The 19,891-nt window shown below is 45.5% G+C and overlaps 1 protein-coding gene across 7 annotated transcripts in view; it reads right to left on the reverse strand.

The window, feature by feature from the left end:
• CBFA2T2 (CBFA2/RUNX1 partner transcriptional co-repressor 2) overlaps nt 1–19,891 on the reverse strand; it is a 69,227-nt gene that overhangs the window by 41,324 nt on the left and 8,012 nt on the right. The gene's annotated exons all lie outside the window — the stretch shown is intronic.

Raw genomic sequence — 19,891 nt, forward strand, 5'->3', positions numbered from 1 at the left:
ATGAAGAGAGGAAAGGAGGGCTCTGCCGACACCGGCGCTGCGGGTCCAGAGACCCTCCCAAAACCGGATGTAAAGCAGCCTTCGTCTTAAGCCCTCAGGTTCTGAAAGCTGGGCAAGCTGTTGGGTAAACTAGCAATATATATATATATATATATATTTTTTTTTTTTTTTTTTTTTTTTTTTTTTTTTTTTTTTTCCCCTGAAGTTTTCCCCAGGCACGTAAATCTTCCCGGTAAACTCTCAGAGACTGAGTTCGCAGAGCTGGAAATCTTGGCATATGTTAACAATTAGAAGCAACAGCAAGATAACAAGATACTGATGTTGCAAGGGCTGGAAAATTCAAAGGAAGAGCAATTAAATGTGTAACACATTCCTCGGATCGAAGAGGAAGTGTTAAAGGAAAATGTAAATCCAAAATGTTTTACACACGGAGTAAACTCCGCCGGGGATCTCTCAGCACCAAGGGAAGCTGCTGACAGAAACTCTCCAGACACAACTACATTCGACCATTTTTCTCCACTTTTAACACGAAGATGTGGCAGCTCTGCCACCTACCAACCTCCTTCTAGTTTTGAATAGCTGCTCCCTGACATGCTGTGTGAGCAACAGATATTGACTGGAAGCCCCTGGACTAATCCCATCAGCCCAGCACCATCCATCACAAGCCCAGCACTGGGCAAACATCGATTTACACAACAACGCTCCTGGCCATGCAGCCAGTACACCATACTGCCCCAGAGAAGAGGCAACCACCCCTCCAGTTACTGCCCAAAGCACCCTCCACCATGCTATCTTCCTCCCAGCTCCCATAAAACCACCCAAGGAGGAGAAGGAAGAGAAAAGATGTTTGTATTTTGCTCACAGGCATGTTTTAAGATCTCAGGAAAGATTCATGACTCCAGTCTACACTTCTCCAAGTTCAGGCCTCAATACAATACTTTTCAAATCTTTGCAGGCAACGTCACTTCTCCCTCCAGCCACTTTTTTTTAGCTTTGGAGATGCACATACCTTGAGAGGACACCAAACTACAACCCTGCCATTGCCCAAGCTTAAGGATGCTGTTTTTTCAAAAGCCCAAAAATCACGAGCCAAATTCTCCACAGTTGGTAGAAGTGTGATGGGGTATTTACTTGCTTACAGACAGCAAAATGCTTCTTTTTATAAAATTTCCAATGCTTTGGTCAGCTACTGTTAACTGCCAACCCATGTCCATAAACCTTCTACACGTATTGCCCCGGCATCCCACCTAACCCTTTAACCCCTGCTTCTCTGCCTCTTACTCCTAACTAGTTTAAGGTACCTCTGCTTCCCTTTGAGAAGGGGAAAGGCTATAAAGGGAGGAAGAAAAAAACAAACCAAAACAAACTGCTTTAAAGGAAGTGTTACAAAGAACTGTGAGCAGGCATGGCACCCATTCATGAAGACACAGGTCATGTTTTCTTCCTGCAGAAGATGGACTCCCCAGCAGAGGCAGGATGCTGGGTGACAACTGGGGGACACATCAGGGCAGGAGACTTGGAAACTTTCAGCCATTTTAGCAGCCCATGAAGCTGCTGCAGCTTTGGCAGCATTGCTCTGAGAGGGGCAGACTGTCTGCAAGCAGGAGGGCACAAATTTACAGCCCCCCTCCCACCTCCAAACCACAGCTAAGGGCAGCAGTTTTGCATACTTCAGCTAAATAAGTGAATCTGAGCAAGGATCAGGGCACAGATACCTGGGGCACCCTACACAGCGATGCTCAGGCTGGGAGACCCACCAGTGCTTCCTGGCACCCAGTGCTTTCTGCACCCTGGTCCCTGCTGGGAGGGCTGCTGGCAAGGAATGTCAAGAAAATGTTCACTTTCAGAAAGTTTAACTCTCTGGGGCTTCTGACACTTTTGATGACTTTTGATGACTGTTGCACAAAATACTACAGCTCTTGAAATTTCATAAGCAGAGATGAAAAAATCATCTCTAAATTCTACAGACAAAGAAGGGAGACAGAAAACAAGTGGCTCCACAAACACCAGAATAATGTTTTTCTATTGACTTGCATCTCATTATTTGCTCCCTGGTGTCTCACATTGTGAGGTCCCCCAACAGGAGCCCTCCCTGGCTTGGGTTGCCCCAACAGTGGTGGCTCTCATGTGGATTCTCTGATGTCTTATAAGTGAGCTCATGTTGCAGCTTTGCTCTCAGTAGAGATGGTACCAGGCAGATGGGTGCAGCCCCATGCTTAAGATATCAAGAATTTAGCACCAGACACCACCCACCCCTGTCCAGCCCCATCCCAGCATCACCAAACCAGCCTGAAACCAGACAGTGAATTCAAAATCTGACCTTGGTCTGAACAAAAGAGAGGAGGGGAATGCTTTATGATGAACAGAAGATGCTCAAGAGATGCAGGAGCTGCCAGGTCTCTGGCTCAAAGTCCTCAGAGAAAGCCCTCTTACAAGGTACATGGGATAGCCTGGGCTTTGGGGGTTTATCTGAAACAGGTTAAGTAGCACTAAATGTTTCATCACCTTCTTTTAAAATCATATTTATACTTAAGGATCTCAACAGCTTGTTAATGTTTCACTTTGCATCAACAAAAGCTGTCCCCAACTCTGACAACTGGCTTATAGCTACTGGTCATCCCAAGGCCAAATAAATCTTTTCCCTACTTTTATACCCTAAAGTAGTTTGAAATACCAAATCTTCAGGCCACCCCAAGTATATTAAGTATAGTTACAATGATATGACTTTGTAAGCCTTTACAAAAGCATGCATATTCTTTGCCATAGTGTCCCTGGGCACACATCTACCAAACCCCAACACCTTCAGGAAAAACATCCCTACTTCTGGTGAGAGAGGAAGGAATATGCCAGTCATCACTGCTTGGCCTTGGAGTAAGGAAGATGCATGTGTGATTTTGGGTTCTTGAGGAATCAAAACTAAAGCTGGGGACAGCTAACCACCCTGAACAGAAGCCATTGCAAAGCCTCCTTTGAAAGGCTCAAACACAACCCATGTGCCTAAGCTCACCCAAACCATGACCCCAGCTTGCTGCTGGCAGAGGCAGGTCCATGCAGCCACAAGCAAGCAAGCTGCTGCCAGCTGGTCTCTCCAGCAGTGCTGACACAGCAGCTCCACTGCTGCAAAAAGAGCCAGGATAGGACATCCCACACCATGTCCTGCTCTGCCATCACCTTTGCCAACAGAGCAGGAGGAGGAAGAGGCAATGCACAAACAGAAGACACTGAGATATGTTATCTAACTGACCTTGAGCAGCACCTCTACAGAACCAAGAGGCTAACCTGCTCCCCAGTTATGTGTTAAAATAGATTCTGTAGCCCAGACATCATCCACTTCCACTGGAAGGAAGGAAGACTGTAGGCAGCATAGGGGGAACTGCTTTCCCCCACTTGCCACATTAATCTGCTTCTGCTTTCTTCTCATGGGAATGTTCCATGGAAAGAACAATGTCAACGAAGTTTGAACACTGGGAGCTATTGATACCTGCTGCTAAGTGTGGTTTCTGAGGAAAGCGAGGAAATCTGAAGAATTTTTCCAGTTTCCAGTGGAATTTTTATGCCTATCACAGCCCATTGCCACAGCAAGCACAAGAGACTCAACATACTTCTGATTTCTTTCCTATCCCACCAGTATTTCATCACATGCTGCCACTTTATTTTTTTTGCCTGTTGTATTCTTACCTCGGAAAGAAGCTTCACTGGTATTCACAGCAACCCTGGAAAGCTTTTGCCTTTTTAAATGACCACTTTCCATCGAACAGAAAAATAAATCCAAAGGCACCAAGGCAGCCAAAGCCATTTATCAGGCTAAGTGGAAACCGTAAATTCATGCTAACTGGAATCTGATGGAAACCAGTTGGGATCCTCCCCCTCCAGGCTCAGGTCTGGCAGGAAAGTCCAACATTTTATTGCTTTCTTTATTCCTTACTTACAAGCCAGCAGAGCCAAGAAGAGACTGCTCCCTTTGAAGACATGCTGGTGGGATTGCAGCGGAGGCTCAATGACTTGAGTTCAAGTTAAAGAGAAGTATGTACCCCCACCCAAAATGGAGATTAGACTTCTCCATTTCTAGCAAATTTATCACATTTAACAAGCATCCTCTTTTCAATACATCCATTATTTAAATTAGCACATGGCAGATTATGGTAACAAGCTTAATATGCCAAGTAAATCTAATCATATTGCCTCCTTCAGGAGTGAACGTGACTAGTGTTTGGCTTTTGTGCCATTTCAGTACTGTCCACATTGAGGAAAAAAACATACTAAAAGTTTGCCTTAAGTGAGCCATAGAATTACCCCCAGAACAACTACAAGCAGACATTAAAAAAGTGGGAGCAAAAATGCAAGAAGGAATTAAGTACAGCCTAAAGAAGTGACTGGAACTTACTTCTGGCCACTGAGTTAGGACTGGGGAGGGGTCACCTAGGCAAAAGCTACCTTATTCCTTCTATACAACTGCATATATAAAGAAAAAAACCCTCAGGAACTCACACCCTACCCAAAAAATCCCCCTTAAAACAACACACCAATCCCTAAATTACACACCCTTGTTCTGATTAGTAATCCAGGCCTCTGTAGCTGTTATGGGTATTTAACCCAAACACTGAAATATGGAAAAAAATCACTAATCCTATTTGGAGAGAGTTAAATACAGCCTGCAGAGGATTAAGCCCAGTCCAACAGCTCTGGAGCTTGAGAGTATTTTCCAGATCAGTAACAGCTCCCTGCGATTTCAGATACGTGTTAAAATACATACACCCACTCCCCTTCAACTGTAGTTCTGGTGACTCTCTGGTGAATCCCATCAACATCCCAGGTGGGGGATCAGAAGTGTTTCTGTCTTTGGAAGCTGGGTGGATTGAGCCTGCAGCTGACTTGGGCACCACACTGGTACTCCAGAAATCCCAATTACCCGCCTTGACCTGACACTTCCACTGGATTCCTTGGACGCCCAGCCCTTTTAACATGTGTTTATGGTGCTGACAAGCTTTGGAAGCAGAAATACTCCCTTCTGCAAGTGAGATGATGTGCTTTGAGAGCTGCACCCAGAGCAGACACCCCCATCTGAAGTCTGGGCTTCTGGTGATCCCCACCACCTCCCTGTTTGGAATAACTTTTAACAACGAGGAAAACACACGTTAAAACTTATCAAAGCAGGGCTCAATAGCAGAACTTGTGGGTTTGGTCTTGTCCCAGGTAGGGCAGCATTTCCAATAAAAAATATGAGCAATAAAATGCATGTGATGGATCCCAAGTCCCTTCCCTACAGCAGGGTCATTACACCCCAGCTCGCTTCCTGCACCTCCCTCTACCAGTGGCTTCCCTCCTGCAGGCTGCAGCTTTTCCCCTGATAATGGCTTTTCATTCTTTATCTTGGGCTCCCTTAACCGAATCCTTTCCCCCTTCACCCTGAGATTTCCTGCAACCTTGTCTCTAGGATGGTGCTGCTGGGGCTCTGGTCCACCATGCCTGGACCTTCAGAAGAGGTGGTAACTCCCCATCTCACTGCCACATCTAAGCATCCAAGGGGCACCAAACACTTATTTTCTTAGTAATTAATTGTCACTAAGCTGGTAATCTTGATTTAAAAAAAAAAACCTCTAAATTTCTCACCCAAACCACAACTTGCCTTTAAGACATTTAAAAATTAAAAAAAAATAAATAAAATCCTCCATTGCTTTGTTTGTTTTACCAAGTAAAACCACCAGTTCAGGATTTTAATCAGGGCTTTTCAGTAGCATCCCAGTCTGTTGGCTTTGCAGGGTTAGCATTGAACTGGGCGCCCTCTCTTTCCACCTTGCCAAACAACAACAAAATAATGTTTTAAACGTGTTTGATTTTTTTTTGTTTTCTTGGTACTGAGGTGTTTATCTTTTTAGCATTTTTTAAACTTTTTTTTTTTTTTTTTCAAAGTCTATCCCTGCCAGCTCTCTCTCTTACAGTCAGTTGGCCCTTTGGACCTAACAAATGGTAGCTCTGGGGGGGAAAAAAAAAAAAGCAGCAACAAAAAAAAAAAAAAAAAAAAAAGCAACAACCCAAGGCAGCCCTTTGCGCCTGGCCCGGCATTCCAACTCTCTGCTGCCGGCTCCACCAAGTCTGATTTAGCAGCACTGCTGGGAGCTATTAGTTTACGAAAGCCCCAGCACGCCCACCCAAGCGCACGGGACTGCGAGCGCTCTACTCCCAGCGGTGCCGCGTCCCTGCCGCGGAAAGACTGCGCCTGGGCTGAGGGAGCGAAGCCAAGGAGAAACCAGCCCGGAGGCGAACGAGGAGAGCACGGGGGTCAGGCTGAGAAGGGCTGGATTTCATCTACACCTCGGGACTGCCGCCCGAGAAAGGATTCATTAGTGGGATGCTAATTAAGGGAGTTCAGCCTCCATCCAGACCTTCCTCTTATCCTGCCTGTTCCTCCTCGTTTCCATGTCCAGCAGCCCCTCCTCTTTCCTGTCTCTGTCCTTTCTCTTTCCACTACCAGGCTTTCAATCGCGTTATTTCTGCTTCCCTCCCTGCCCCTCTCCTGCCTCCCTGACAGCACAAAGCAGCCTCAGCAGCCCTAGAGGATCCAGAAGACCAACGTGGTCATGCCCAACAGAGCTCAGCCACCTGCCTGGGTGTCTGCTTCCCACCCCGAAATAAAACATGCATCAGCCTCTGAAAAACACCAGGCACAAGGAATCAGGCAGCTATTCCCTGTGAGCTGCTGTTTGTACAGAACACAGAAGAGTGAAATGTTAAATGTAGAAAGAGAAAGAAAACCAGCAACTCATGTGGGTTGTGTCCCATCACTTCTTAGAAGCAGGAATACCAGTGAGATTAAGTGACACAGGTGGGAAAATGCAAAGCCTTCTAAGAGCTGACAGAATTTGGCCAGCTCACCTGAAAGTGCCTGTTTTGGGTGTAAGATGGAGTTAACTCCCTGTGAGGATCAGCTCCATTACAGAGACAGAGAGAGAAACAAAAGGAAAAACCAAGTGATGAAGCATCACTTTTAGGGTTTTGAGATTCTCCATCTTGCTTCCATTGGGATTTTATTTTCATTTGGGTGCCTACAGAAAAGCCAGCAGGTTCCCCTCAGTGCTTCTACTGCCTCTGGGGTGCCTGGACACAGCTCAAGGAGGACCAGGCACAGTGAACAAGGACCTGAAATTTTATTACCTTCATCTTCTGTCGGAAGCAGAGGCTATTTGCAGATTTAGAGCTTGTGTCAACAGGAAGTTCATGTTTACAAGTTTCCAGGAAAAAAAAACCCTGGCCTTCCTGTCCTATGTGATAGCCCAGTGGGGACGCTGTCCCACGTGGGAGTTCTCAGCTTGCTATAACAGGAACAAGTTGCAGTCATGTAAAACACCCAGACAAAATGATAAAGCTATGGAAGAAAAAAAAAAAAGGCCAGAAGGAAAACAATAATTCAGCAATTTGGTGGCAAATACACAGCAAGACAGCATAGCTGTGTCTGGAAAAATACTTTGTTAGCATCTGGGATTCACACTTCAAAGAAACAGAAGAATTTTAAGATGATGCTATATTTAAGCATTAACATGAATTTTTCTCTGTTGGTCCAAATCCCTTGCCATTCGCACTACGTTGTTTCTCCAAGGGTCAGCAGCCAAGCTTGGCCCACTGTCACACTGGGGTGGCCTATTCCCTCCCAGAAAGCACACACATGGGACCATGGTAGTGCTGCTGGATCCACAAGGATCTTCAAGGATCCATCCTCCCCCTCAAGCCCCCTCTTCTCTGCAGCCACCAGTGCCCAGGGAGGTTTGTGTGATGAAACCACAGCCCATGACCAGAAATTGCTGGGAACAGCAGCTCGCTTTAACCCTGAAGCAGGGCGGTGCCAGCTGCAGAGGAGATCTTGGGCAGTGGTGCCACCTGGAAGTGTTCCCAAAAGGGGAGCAGAGAGCTGGTCTGCACCAAGCACATCTCTGCAGTCGGTGCAGCAGCTGGTATGCCGTAAATTCACACCCGAATTTCAGAGCAGCTGCCCCATGAGGAAAAGCCACACCTCAAGCTAGGGACACCATTTATTGTCTTCAACAAGCAGGAGGCCTGGGAAGCCTGATCCTCTGAAACCTGGACTTTAAATCTTCCCGCTCTATATGACTGTTAATGAAAGAACCCAAAACCAAACAAAAAGGCCAATCCTCTCTCAAAAATCACACAAAACAAGGAGACATCACAACAGCCAAAGTTCAAGCAGTCAGTGCTCTACCAGGATGCCAAAGAACCATAATCAAATTAGTAAATATTTATTTAGGCCATGTTGTACAGTTTAGTAAATACAATTACAGACCATCTAGGATTGTTTCTGATCTCCTGGTCCCAGGGAAAGTTTCTGTTTTGACAAATGAACATTTTTCAACAGAAGAATAACTCAGAAGATTCTTCTGAAACAAACTCATTCAACAAAACACAACAGGTACAGAAAACCAAGTCTCAAAAAATACAGGTAGCTTTTCCAAGGGAAACAGCTGAAGCAAACCAGGCTTACAAAGCACACAACCTATATCTTTCAGGATTTAACATGCAAAATCTAAAGAGGAGGCCTGTAATTGCTGGAGCCATCAGCTCCCTCCTGCACCATCTTCTCAATACCCAACAATTTGAGCTGTAGTTTTCTGCAGCACAGATTGAGGGTGACTCACCTCACACAGAGGTGCACATCTCCACCATTCAAGCACACCTCAAGCTCTTTCCAAAAGCACTAACAACAGAATTCCCAGTGGAGTCACAGAGACACAGAGAGACACAAAGAGACACAGGAGACAAGGAGCATCATGCAAAGTTGCCCAGACTTATTTGACTACCTTAAATGCTTAAGAGAAACACACCAAGGAGGTGCCTGCTGTGGATCTAAGTGTTTGACATGCAAGTGACACCATCCCTATACAGAGGGACAGGAGCCATCATACCCGTTTTCAATTCTACACAAGAGAAAGGGGGACCCACTCAAGCTTTGTGCTCCCCCCAGCAAGTGCCCTGCAGCAGAGGAATGAGCAAAGTGAGCACTCAGCCCCCTGTTCTTCCCCCCTGAAAAAGACTTTAAGATAGTGCAAAGAGAAGATTTTTCAATAGACTGAATGGAGAGTTTGGTGAGAGCATCGCACCAAAGAAGTTGAAGGCCCTCCACCCCCCCCCCCCACCAGGACATACATGTTCAAACAACTACCAAGAGCTGGGAGTCAAATGTCTGGATGTTGAAGTTAACTAACATGCACACAGGGAAAGAGGAAGAGGGCAAAAATTACCTTCAATCCAAAACTCAGATTTACTACACTTGAAAACTCGACAGCTGTCCAAATCTTGATTTTCTATAGCATGAGTTATAAACAAAGCAAAACCAAACAACTCTCAGGGAAAAGAATAAGAAAGAAAGATCTTAATTTAAAAAGCAATAATAAAAACCTGGAGCAGGAGATGAACAAGATGTTCATCAGCTAAGCTCCTCCAAAATGGGGCTGGATTTGATGGCACAGACAGTTAAAAGGCAGTGTTCTGGAAATAGCTGATTTGATTTAGCTGTGCTGCTACCGAGCAAAAAACATAATAAACCAGCTCAAGCATACATTTACTTCCTCCTTCTTTCATTAATCCTACCCAGAGCTGGAGCTGAGGTGGAGCCATGTTTCTTGCCAGCAGTTGTGCCCAGGTGAAGCACTGTGTTGTGGGGCTGCTCTTAACTTCTCCCAGCTGTGTTTTGCTGCTGGTCCTGAACATCTCCACCTGTTTCTGCAGCTGGAGCAGCTGAAGGCAAACACCTGCCTGCCACAGCCCTGCCCCACTGCCTGGGGGGCAGTTCCTGCCCTGCTTCAGGCCCTATCCGTGTCTGGATCTGCTGTGTTTGTGGTTAATAACCTGGTTGCTTCAAGCCCAAGTAATGTGAAATGCTGCACACTGAGTTTTGAGTTCAGCACAACTCATTTACATACAGGTAGTGGCCACGGGCAGCTTTCCACTGACCAGCCACCAAAAAAACCCCAACCCTTAAAGCGTGGAAGAGATGACAGATACACTACTGGTCCTACCCACAGCTGCAGATCACTCTGGAACCCTCGAGTGACCACACACATACAATCAGTTGCACTGCCTGCACAACTGCTTTGAGTTCGTGGTAGCTTAGCCCCAGCCAGCAGCTCAGCCCCAGGCAGTCGAGAGAATCTGACAGGTAAAAGAGAGAAAACTCATGGGCTAAGATAAAGGCAGGTCAATAGGTAAAGCAAAAGCCATGCACAAGCAAAGCAAACCAGGAATTCATGCGCTGCTTCCCACTGGCAGGCAGGTGTTCAGTCACCTCAGGCGAGCTGGGCTCCATCACACATAGCAGTGACTTGGGAAGACAGATGCCATCACTGCACATTCTCCCTTCCTCCTTCTTCTCCCAGCTTTACATACTGAGCATGACATCATATGGTATGGAATACTCTGTGGTCAGCTGTCCTGGCTCTGCTCCCTCCCAGCTGGTGCACCTGTACACTAGCAAAGCAGAGGAGTTAAGGAGTCCTTGATTTCTTAGCAACAGCTAAAAACATCACTGTATTATCAACATTATTCTCAGACTGAATCCTGTACTAACTCCAAGCCACGACACTACTCTACATCTACTCTATATCTCTACATCTACTAAGAAGAAAATTAGCTCTATCCCAGCTGAAAGCAGGACAAGGTTGCACCACCCCAACCTGGGCTGCTGGTGGGTCTCAACCAAGCCACCAGCATGGCACTGCAGCTTCTGCAGCAGCCCTGCAGCTGAGCCCAGCCAGCGGAGCACGTTCCCAACAGCAAGGCTCACAGGATGCTCTGCCAAGTGCCTGCTGTTAGCTGCTCACCTCCGAGATGCTGCTCCAAGCTAGAGAGTGAGTGTTTTGAATTTTACTTCTCTGCACATCTAGAAAAATAGATGACAAATATATATCCTCTGGGGAGTGTCATTAAGAGCAGAGTGAGAGAAGTATTAAAACTATTTTCTGAGGGATTTTTACAGCAGCCATTTCAAGTAACACCTCTCCTGCAGTCTGAGCTGGTTTCTAGTTCAAGAGTTCATTTCTCTTCTTGGAGACTTTCTACAACTAAACATCAGTGTTAAAAATCTACCTGATCAGCAGAGCTGCTTCAGCATTTCTCTTCACCATTTTCCTGCAAGTCCTTCAGTGATGACAATATTTATATTAGCAACAGAGGAATAAGGATTTGTGCAGCTACAAACTGTAGAGACAGACAATGCACTTAAAAAAGCCCAAACAAAACCACTACCCAATAAGCTCCAAGTGTCTGGACACTTCAGCATCAGCAATGGAAGCTATGTGATAGTTAGCAGTGATTTTTCGATGACTTGAGCCTAATTCAGAATTGTAGTCATACAGAAAAACAGAAATGCATGACAAGTAATAAACTTTTGGAAAGAGATAAATTGTGGGCAAATTCAGATCTTGCAAAGACAAACTGGCAAGTTTCAGTTCAAGAAAGTCTGCAGGGTCAACCTGTATTGTCAGTGGAAGATCCTTTTGCAGATTAAAAGGTTTTGTATTCCTGCCTCCTTGTTTTGGCATATGACAAAGCTCCAAATTCACCCCATAAGGTGAAGGTTTCACTCCAACAACAGAGGCTCAGAGGAGGAGTCTCAGAGATGGGATGTTCAAATGGTAAGAACTGCTAGAGGGAGAGCCCACAAAAATTCTTTGTGTTAAGAGTGGAGTCAAATTGAACCAACATTTGTGAGAGCTCCTCCTGGGTGCTGTTTTTAAAGAGCTGCACCCTGGTGTCTCCTGGGTACTCAGCGTCCCACTTGCCTCAGCTGTTTCCCAGTACATCTCTGCAGGGAGGAAAGGTTTACCATGAAAATGGAGTGTGGCTGTCTTCCTGACCTGTGCAGAACAGCTCATCCCAGAGGGATAATCCTGCCTTAATGAAGAAACAATAGGACCCTTGATAAAGCATATAAAGTTTATAAAAGCCCGTCTAAAACATTCCTTAGTCTCTGGGACTGGATGACGGCCCTCTAAAATGAATTTTGTATGTGCCTGTCTCAAGCCATGTAATGTAACATGAGGCAGGGAGACCAGACTGCTCTTGCTTGTTCACAAGACACCATAAAATTTGAAACAGTGCTGGAGGCAAATTTCCCATGTCAACTGACACCTGCATGCCATCCCTTCAACAAAATGCCTCTTCTTCTGCCCGTCTGAGGAGCCAGAGGACGCCACCAACTCCAGCTCAAGCAGCTCCATCTCCCCAAATCACAGCACATGTCCTGTGTTCCAAAAGTGGGACTGACTGTGGTACAGCTGACCTGTCCCGAGGAAAGTTACAACCACCTCCTGATTTCAGACACAGCAGCAAACAGCTGTGAGATGACAGGAACTTCGTCAAAACCAAACCTGGGCTGCAGTTGAGCTAGTGACCTCTAGGCTGAACCTCCAAAGCTGAGAAACAGTGTCAGGTTTTGCATTTAAAAAACCTCTTAGATTTAAAAAAAATACCTCATTACAACGTAGCTATAGAAAAACACTTTGTGGTTATTGTACAAAAATCCTCAGCCACTTGTTTTCCAACTTTGTGAAACCTTGCTCTGGCACCAGAGAAGAACCCAATGAATTGATATTTCAACACTTTATTTTACCCTCAAGTATAAACATGCAACTGCTGAGAAAAACCAGCGATGCTCTGATCTGACAAAACCAGCCATGTCGAGGAATAATCCTTGCACTGGATCAGTAACTGGAATTACCAGAGCTTTGCCAAGAGCTTAATGAGATGGAAACTCAATGCTCCCAGTGCCAGAATTTGTTTGTCAGAATACAAACTATTTGCTGGCCCCAAATATTTTGCTTCTGTGTTATAAAACAGGTGCGAAGAGGTGCATCTCCATTCATGGAGGTAACACTTGCAGGAGAACAACCATTTGACCAGGACTGTTGGTGATGGCTTTAACTTTCTGGATTTTTTTGCTTTTCTTCAGGGGTTAATGAAGAACCAGCATTACCCTGGCCTTCAGACTGGGAGGACCAGTAATTGCTGCAGAAATCCTGCACAAAAGGGTGCAAAAAGCAACCTGCTGCTAAATTTTGCTGAAGGAAGGTTGGTAGAGGGCAGAACAGGGTGGTTGGTGCATGCAAGAAGGCACTGAGGTGCCCCTCTGTTGGCTGCTCTTATCAGGGCCCACTCAGAGGTCCCTGAGCAGAGGCAAAATTCCTAAAATAAGATTGGGCTTTCACCGAATAGGGCTCTTAGAGCCTGAATGGTGGCTGGGTCACATCTGCCCACAGTCCACCTGAAGCAGGATCAGCTGCTGCCAGGTTCTCCAGGGCTTCCTGGGCCACCTTACACAACGAAGAGCATGAGCAAGACAGCAGAAGTTGAGTGGTGGTGGTGGTGGGAAGTGAGGCAGTTCTTACTGACACACACAAAAGGGAGAGCAGAGATCCTATGCCAACCAAACTATCCTGCACAGTATCTGTGAGACCCAAAGCAAGAATGATTCCAGTCCCTGACTTGCTCAGCAGTCCATGCACCACCAGAACAGTCAGCAGCCCTGACAGAGGATCAAGGAGCTGTGGAAAATGTTCAGGAGTAGTGACTGAGTCTATAGATGTTATTTTTGTGAGCATGTTTTACCATTAAAATACAACAAATTACATGCCATTAACTTTATATCGAACTGGCTTTCTTAATTAGAGGTACAGGGCTCCAGGGAAACTGCTGTAATTATTGAATGGGAAATAAAACCTGGTGAACACAGTAGCTGCAATGACCAAAGATTTAACATTTAACTAGTATCAGGCAAATCCAGAAACATTAAAAATTACCTCCCCAACAGATTGTATGCTCCAATAATTGTTTACCCTTTCACTTGCACAAAGAAGTTTTATTTTTCCCCTTGCTAAAATCAGTACTACACTGGGGGGGAAAAATTTTTTTTTTTCAATGAGGCAAGTATATTCAAGAAGAAAAAGGACTGACAAGTGGCTGTGAACTGAGTGCTGCAAAATTTCCCTGAACCATTTCATTGAACCATTTCAGCTCTGCAAAGGCCCCAGGGTGCTCTCCCAGACTGGCTAAACTAGTTTGTTCCATGGTTGCCCCAAATTTGCCAGTTTTTTTTTTTTTCTAGAAACCATCTCCATCTCTAAGCAGATCTTCTGACAAAAAACAAAACAAAACAGAGCAAAACAGTCCTGGGAAGAGGATGTCTCCGCAATGAAGATATTAAGTTTGCTACATCTTCCATCCATGAACGGGGAAGAGAAGGGAGTAGACAATGCACAGAAAGCTAGAAACCTGGATGCATCAGCTCGTGCATGCACCCAACTGTGGTACAAGCACTGGTACACCCACCAACACATGCCTGGGCTCAAACAGGACATAGGTGTTCAGGCTGACACAACTGATCTCAAGCCGAGCTTGAAGGTTTTTCAGTGCTTCCTGATCTGCAAGGGTTTCAGGAGTGGGAATGCACTGCTTAAAGAACATTCCTGAAGACGACAGAGTTTCTCAGTGCAACGTAAAGTACAGAGTGTATCATTACTCACCATGGGAAGGTGATCTATCAGCATCTGTAGTGCGAAGAGGGAAGCAAACAGCAGAAGGAAAGCAAAGCACTAGAGAGAATTTCTGGCTAGAATTTGCTGCTTTAAATATTCACATGAACACGAGCCGTGTGCTGCAGAATGCCACGCGAAAGGAAAATGGGCACAAGGCTTCCATCCAGCTCGGATTTAATGGCAGAGAAGACAGATCTGCTCTTTGAGAAAAATCCCAATTGTTGATTTCTATTTTGTCTGGCAGTGGAGCACAGTATTCCTCTTTCCTTCCTGCCAAAAGTGGTGGAAGTACGATGTACTTTAAAGTAATTACAGCAGCTCATCCCAGAAATGGCTGCATTTCAAACTAGGCAGGAGATACAAATGTGGGGAGTGGCTTCCTGATGAATGTTCAACCTGCCTTCAGACCTCGGGGTGAAAAGATGCTCTCCAAAACAAACCATTGCTGTTTGCTTCTGATACATGTCCAATTTTTCTCCCTTTGGACTGCCTGATCCTGCTTACTCCTCCACGGCTGGCAAACCCAGGGCAAGCATCCTCAGTGCATCTGCTGCGGGCAGGAACTGCCTTCCTACAAAAATGCTCAGCTTGATCCAGGCTTTTTTTGTCTTGAACTGGTGGCTTTCCGACTCCTCAGAAAAACTGGCTGACTTTTGGCCATGCCAACCCTGTACCCCTCTAAATACACAGCCTGTGTTTTGCTGTACCTCTGGAAGTGTTCAATATTCTGATTATCGGTGGAACAGCCACCATTATCCAAACAAAACTATTACTATAATGGGCCTTAGATCATAAATAGAACTTAATTGATTTTATTACATCCCAGGAAGCAAGAGCTACAGAAGGAAAAGTATTGCTAAGACTGCATTGCTACTACCTATCAATTTCTCCTAAACACTCAGCACTTAAGAAATACCCAAAGAAACACACTGCTCCCACAGCATAACTATTTCGATTTCCCCTCTGAGCTCTTCCCCTTCAGCCAACTTGCATGGTACGTTTTAGCAGCTGAAAATTAAAGGGTCACAATATTGAGCCTTCAGGTATCAAGTTCACAATAGAAATAGCAGCTGACACAGAATGGGTGCTGCTGAGTACAGTGGTAGTAATTCAGTTGCCTTGGAGCTGGAAGCAACTCCCAAACACTAAGTTTGTTATTTAACTCAGTAAGAAATTAAAGGAAACGACACAGCCATGGATTTATGCCTCACACAGCCTCTTTCAAATCATACTCCAAAGCTAGAGCCACACTACCAGTGAAAAGTCTTTAACTTAGGCTGCAGCGTCCTCTTTAATCCAAGAACTCCCTCTCAAGTGCCAGCGATGGCTTAAGAGAGCACTGCTTGCCCTTCAAGTCCATACAAGCTCTTCTACTGAAGCCCAACTTGCAGAATACTTCATAGGAGCCAAACACAACTGGGTGCCTGAGACAGCAAGCAAAGACAAATCTGGGATGTCCAACAACCACTGGCCCGACCAACCTGGTGGAGAAGGGCAGGAACAAGGAGGGCTGCTGCAGGGCCAGGGGAAGCCAGCCAGATAAGCCCACTTCCCGTTTGCCCTTCCTCATATCATCCAGGAAAAGCCATCTCGCAGCCCCCGGGGACTCCCCACCTGGCCCTGCTCTGCAGTGACAGCCCAGCCCTGCTGTTATCTCCCAAACAGATGCATTTATTCTCTCGAGAGCCTCCCACGGCATCTCTAGTTGGCAGTTTCCAAATGTTGATGGCCAAGTCCAGCTAAAGCTACTTTCAGCTCTTTTAAGCAAGTATTCCTGAATGTGTTTTGGCTGTGGAGGGAGGGAGGCAGCTCAGCACCCCATGGCAGGGGCTTCCCCATCACCAACCTGCAGGGATGGGAAGCATTTCCCGCACCCCGATCCAGAGCCACTGTAAACAGGACCTGGCACGGGAATGGATGCAGAGTTTACAAAGATCCTTTGCTTCAAGCAAATCTGCTTCTCAGCACATGGCCAAACTCTCACACAATAAATTAACTATTTGGCAGCCACTGAACTAGTGCTGGAGCCAAACCAATTAGGGTTTAATGTGATCCCAATTTCCTATTTCTGAGATCGGGGTCAGGGAAGATGGGGGGAGAGAAAGGGGAAGAAGAGGGAAGGAGAGCAAAGTAAATCCCCTCCTGGTTTATAAATCCTTGCCAATCATCCCAGATAAACCTGTCACCCACAACTCTAAATCTGTATTTGCACTCACGTGCTCCAAGGGATGCTATGGGAAAAGGCTCACTGGATGCAGCCAGCCTGACTCCTGACATGTGTTTTCCATACTTGGGAAATTCAATCATTTAAAAAATATTTACCAAGCTTTGCCTTTAATTAGAAAAACATGAGGACGGATAAGGCGAGTTATTGTTTCTAAGCTAGAAATGTCAGAGAGACTAATGATGTCAGAAGATAAACCCATTACCAACCCACGTATTAGCTGCCAGGACAGCAAATGCTTCTAAGGTTTTTTTCATCTCCCCTCAAAGCTTAGTGCTTTAAAGTCACAATTCATCAGTGCCTTCCTGGCCCCTACCAAACCTAATCAGGGAGGAGGAGGAGGGAAGACTCCTGGCTACAGATCTGCCAGACTTGGTGTTTTAATGCAAAAGAGCTTGCACAGCAGGAGAGGAACATGGGAGCCATTTGACTTCTTTGTTTTAACATCCTGGCTACAGTGCCTCCCTTGCACATGCAATTACCTGCCATCACCTGAGATAAGCAAATTAATCTCATCTGCACCTGGAAATGCCAGAAGGCTGAGATATCCCAATCCTTTAAAAAAGTGTTAAAATTAAGTTTCTGTTTAACGAAGACTCACTGAAATGCTTGCTCCAAAGAATACAGACACAAAATATAATTTCCCACAGTCCTCACACAAAAAGCAAGCTGACCATGCTCCAAGCTGTAAAACAGGAGTGCCTGCCTGACCCGGAGGATGTGGCACCATGCAAATGGACCCCACACTAGAGCCTCTCTTCCATCTCCCTTTGTTCAAACACTTCCAGCCAGATGCAAGGAGACTCTGCAGGGAGGATGCACAATGGCTTGGATGTATAAAGCAACACTTGTTGGCTAACACACACAAAAGATAGCTGGGATGTGATGATTTATTAGGCTAAGCATTTCTGTGCTCACCACAGCAGCCTTTTCCAGCCAGGTAGGCAACAGGGAGGTTCCTGAATTGCCTTCCCAGTACTGCTGTCTGCCCCCAGCCCAGTCCCTCCAGTGCCAACAACTCCACCACCCAACCACCCCTCACCAGTCACCAGCCAGACCTACATACACCACTGACATACAGCCTCCCTGTTCTCTTCCTTTAGGATTTTTTACTTCCTTCTCCTCCTCCTGTTGCCTCCTGTCAGAAATGGTGTGATATAATGCATACAAAAGCCAGGCAGGACGATCCTAGGTATTCAATTTGGAGGAACTTGCACCTACAGCAACTAGGTGAACTCTTAGGAAGTGACAGAAGAACTTCCAAGAGATCACAAGGATTTAGAAATACACATGTATTTAGTTCAGGGAGGTGCTGGTATTATGCTAACAAACTGGTGTGTCTATCAAGTCCGCTTGGAGAAGATCAGCAATAATTCTGCAAGCATTCACTTAGTATTCACATTATTTTATAACATGCACAGAAAAACATGGCTAATGCTACACTTTCCATCCAAAACCATACCTGCAACTAGAGAATTCTCTATCATTCATAAAGCTACAAAGAAACACCTATGGACCCAAAGTCATAACAGCAGCATGCCATTTATCTTCTGAAAATACCCTTGTAAACCAAGGTTGAGGGCTATTATCAACTACTATCTTAAATACCAAGATAAATCTACAAGGGGAAAGCCCCAGGCTGAATAGTCTGATCCTTTATACTGAGACTGCAATGCACATCTTCAAGAAAAACACATATGCAGCTTTTCATCTTAAAGTCCAACCACTAAATAAGTTACTACCTGTAGTAGTGCTTGTTTCTCTAGAAGAAGAGGAAATGGAATAAAGAACATTTTAGCTGAGTTCTAAGGTCAGGGCTGATTAACCTGGAGTCCACAAATGCAGCCAAAATGATGTCCATGACACCATCACAGCTGAACCAGGCAAGGGTCTGCACACACATGGGGGGAGGGCTGGGAAGGTGACAAGGAGACAGAAGTTTTCCGCCCCAGCCTCTGGCTGGACAAGTGCCTTCAGGAAGGTGGCTTTCAGTCTAGCAGAGCTCCAGGTAAATCATCTGTCTGGCTGGAAGCACCACTTCTGTGACTTCCTGCATCAAAGGGGGAGAGACAGAGACAGACTGACTTCTGTCTTAGTGAGTTTTACAGTCACCTTCTGCTTCTGAAGTCAAGGAGTTTACCTCTGAATCTTGCCAGCAAAAGGGAAACCTACGCAGTCCTGCTTGCCCCTCCACTGCTTTACAGCAACACCTCAAGGTACCTGCAAAGCCTTGGCAGCTCAGGCTGATGGAAACGGTACTCAGCTCACTATTCCGCTCCAGTCCTGCTTTTAAGAATCAACAACATGAGCTCTGCTCTAGTCTCAGAAAAGCTGCAAATCAAACCACTCTTTCTTCACTCTGCTTTAAAAAGTTTATTTCACTCTCCTGAACACTGCTGCAAGGGAAGAGTATAACACCTCGAGGAAAATCAATGAGTCCCTGAAAGATCTATTTTGATTTCTGCCCATTGGATATATCCATGTAAGAAAGGCATGTAGTGAGAGTATGTGCCTTTAACTACCATGGAAAATCCCAAAGTTGCAAAGCAGTCCCACATTTCTTTCTTTACAGATCATTAGTTTCACACTGAGCACTGAACTACTTTTCTGTAATACATACCCAAAGAAATCAAGAAGCCTCCTGACATTGCTGGTAACTGTATTCATAATACAGTCAAAGTCACTGGGCTGATAACCACAGCAATACATATAATTTGCACTTATAGAAATTATGAACCTACAGCTGATCATCCACTTTCTTGAGACCAAAGATAAAATCCAACAGCGCTCTTGGGCAGATGCTAGACCCAAAACCTAAGTTATGTCTTGTGCCAGCATTCAGCCTGTTCAATAACTGGCACTAACAGGACCCTTACCTGCTCCTTCTGTAAAGCTGCCCTTTAATGTATATTTATGTGCTTATCCTTACTGCTGTTTGGCTCACTGAGGTTATCATTAGCACTTCACCAATGGATGCTGAGCCTCAGGCGTATTAAAGCAGCATAAGAAATGATGCTTTAGCTGCTGCTGCTGAGTCATCTGAAGCATCCCAGGTGTTTGGCACCCCCTCCTGCCAGGGGCCACAGCCTTGCAGTACTTGCTGGCATAAGGTCAGTGGAACAGCTTCCTG

Source organism: Heliangelus exortis, chromosome 16, assembly GCF_036169615.1.
Source record: "Heliangelus exortis chromosome 16, bHelExo1.hap1, whole genome shotgun sequence".
NCBI classification, from domain to species: domain Eukaryota; kingdom Metazoa; phylum Chordata; class Aves; order Apodiformes; family Trochilidae; genus Heliangelus; species Heliangelus exortis.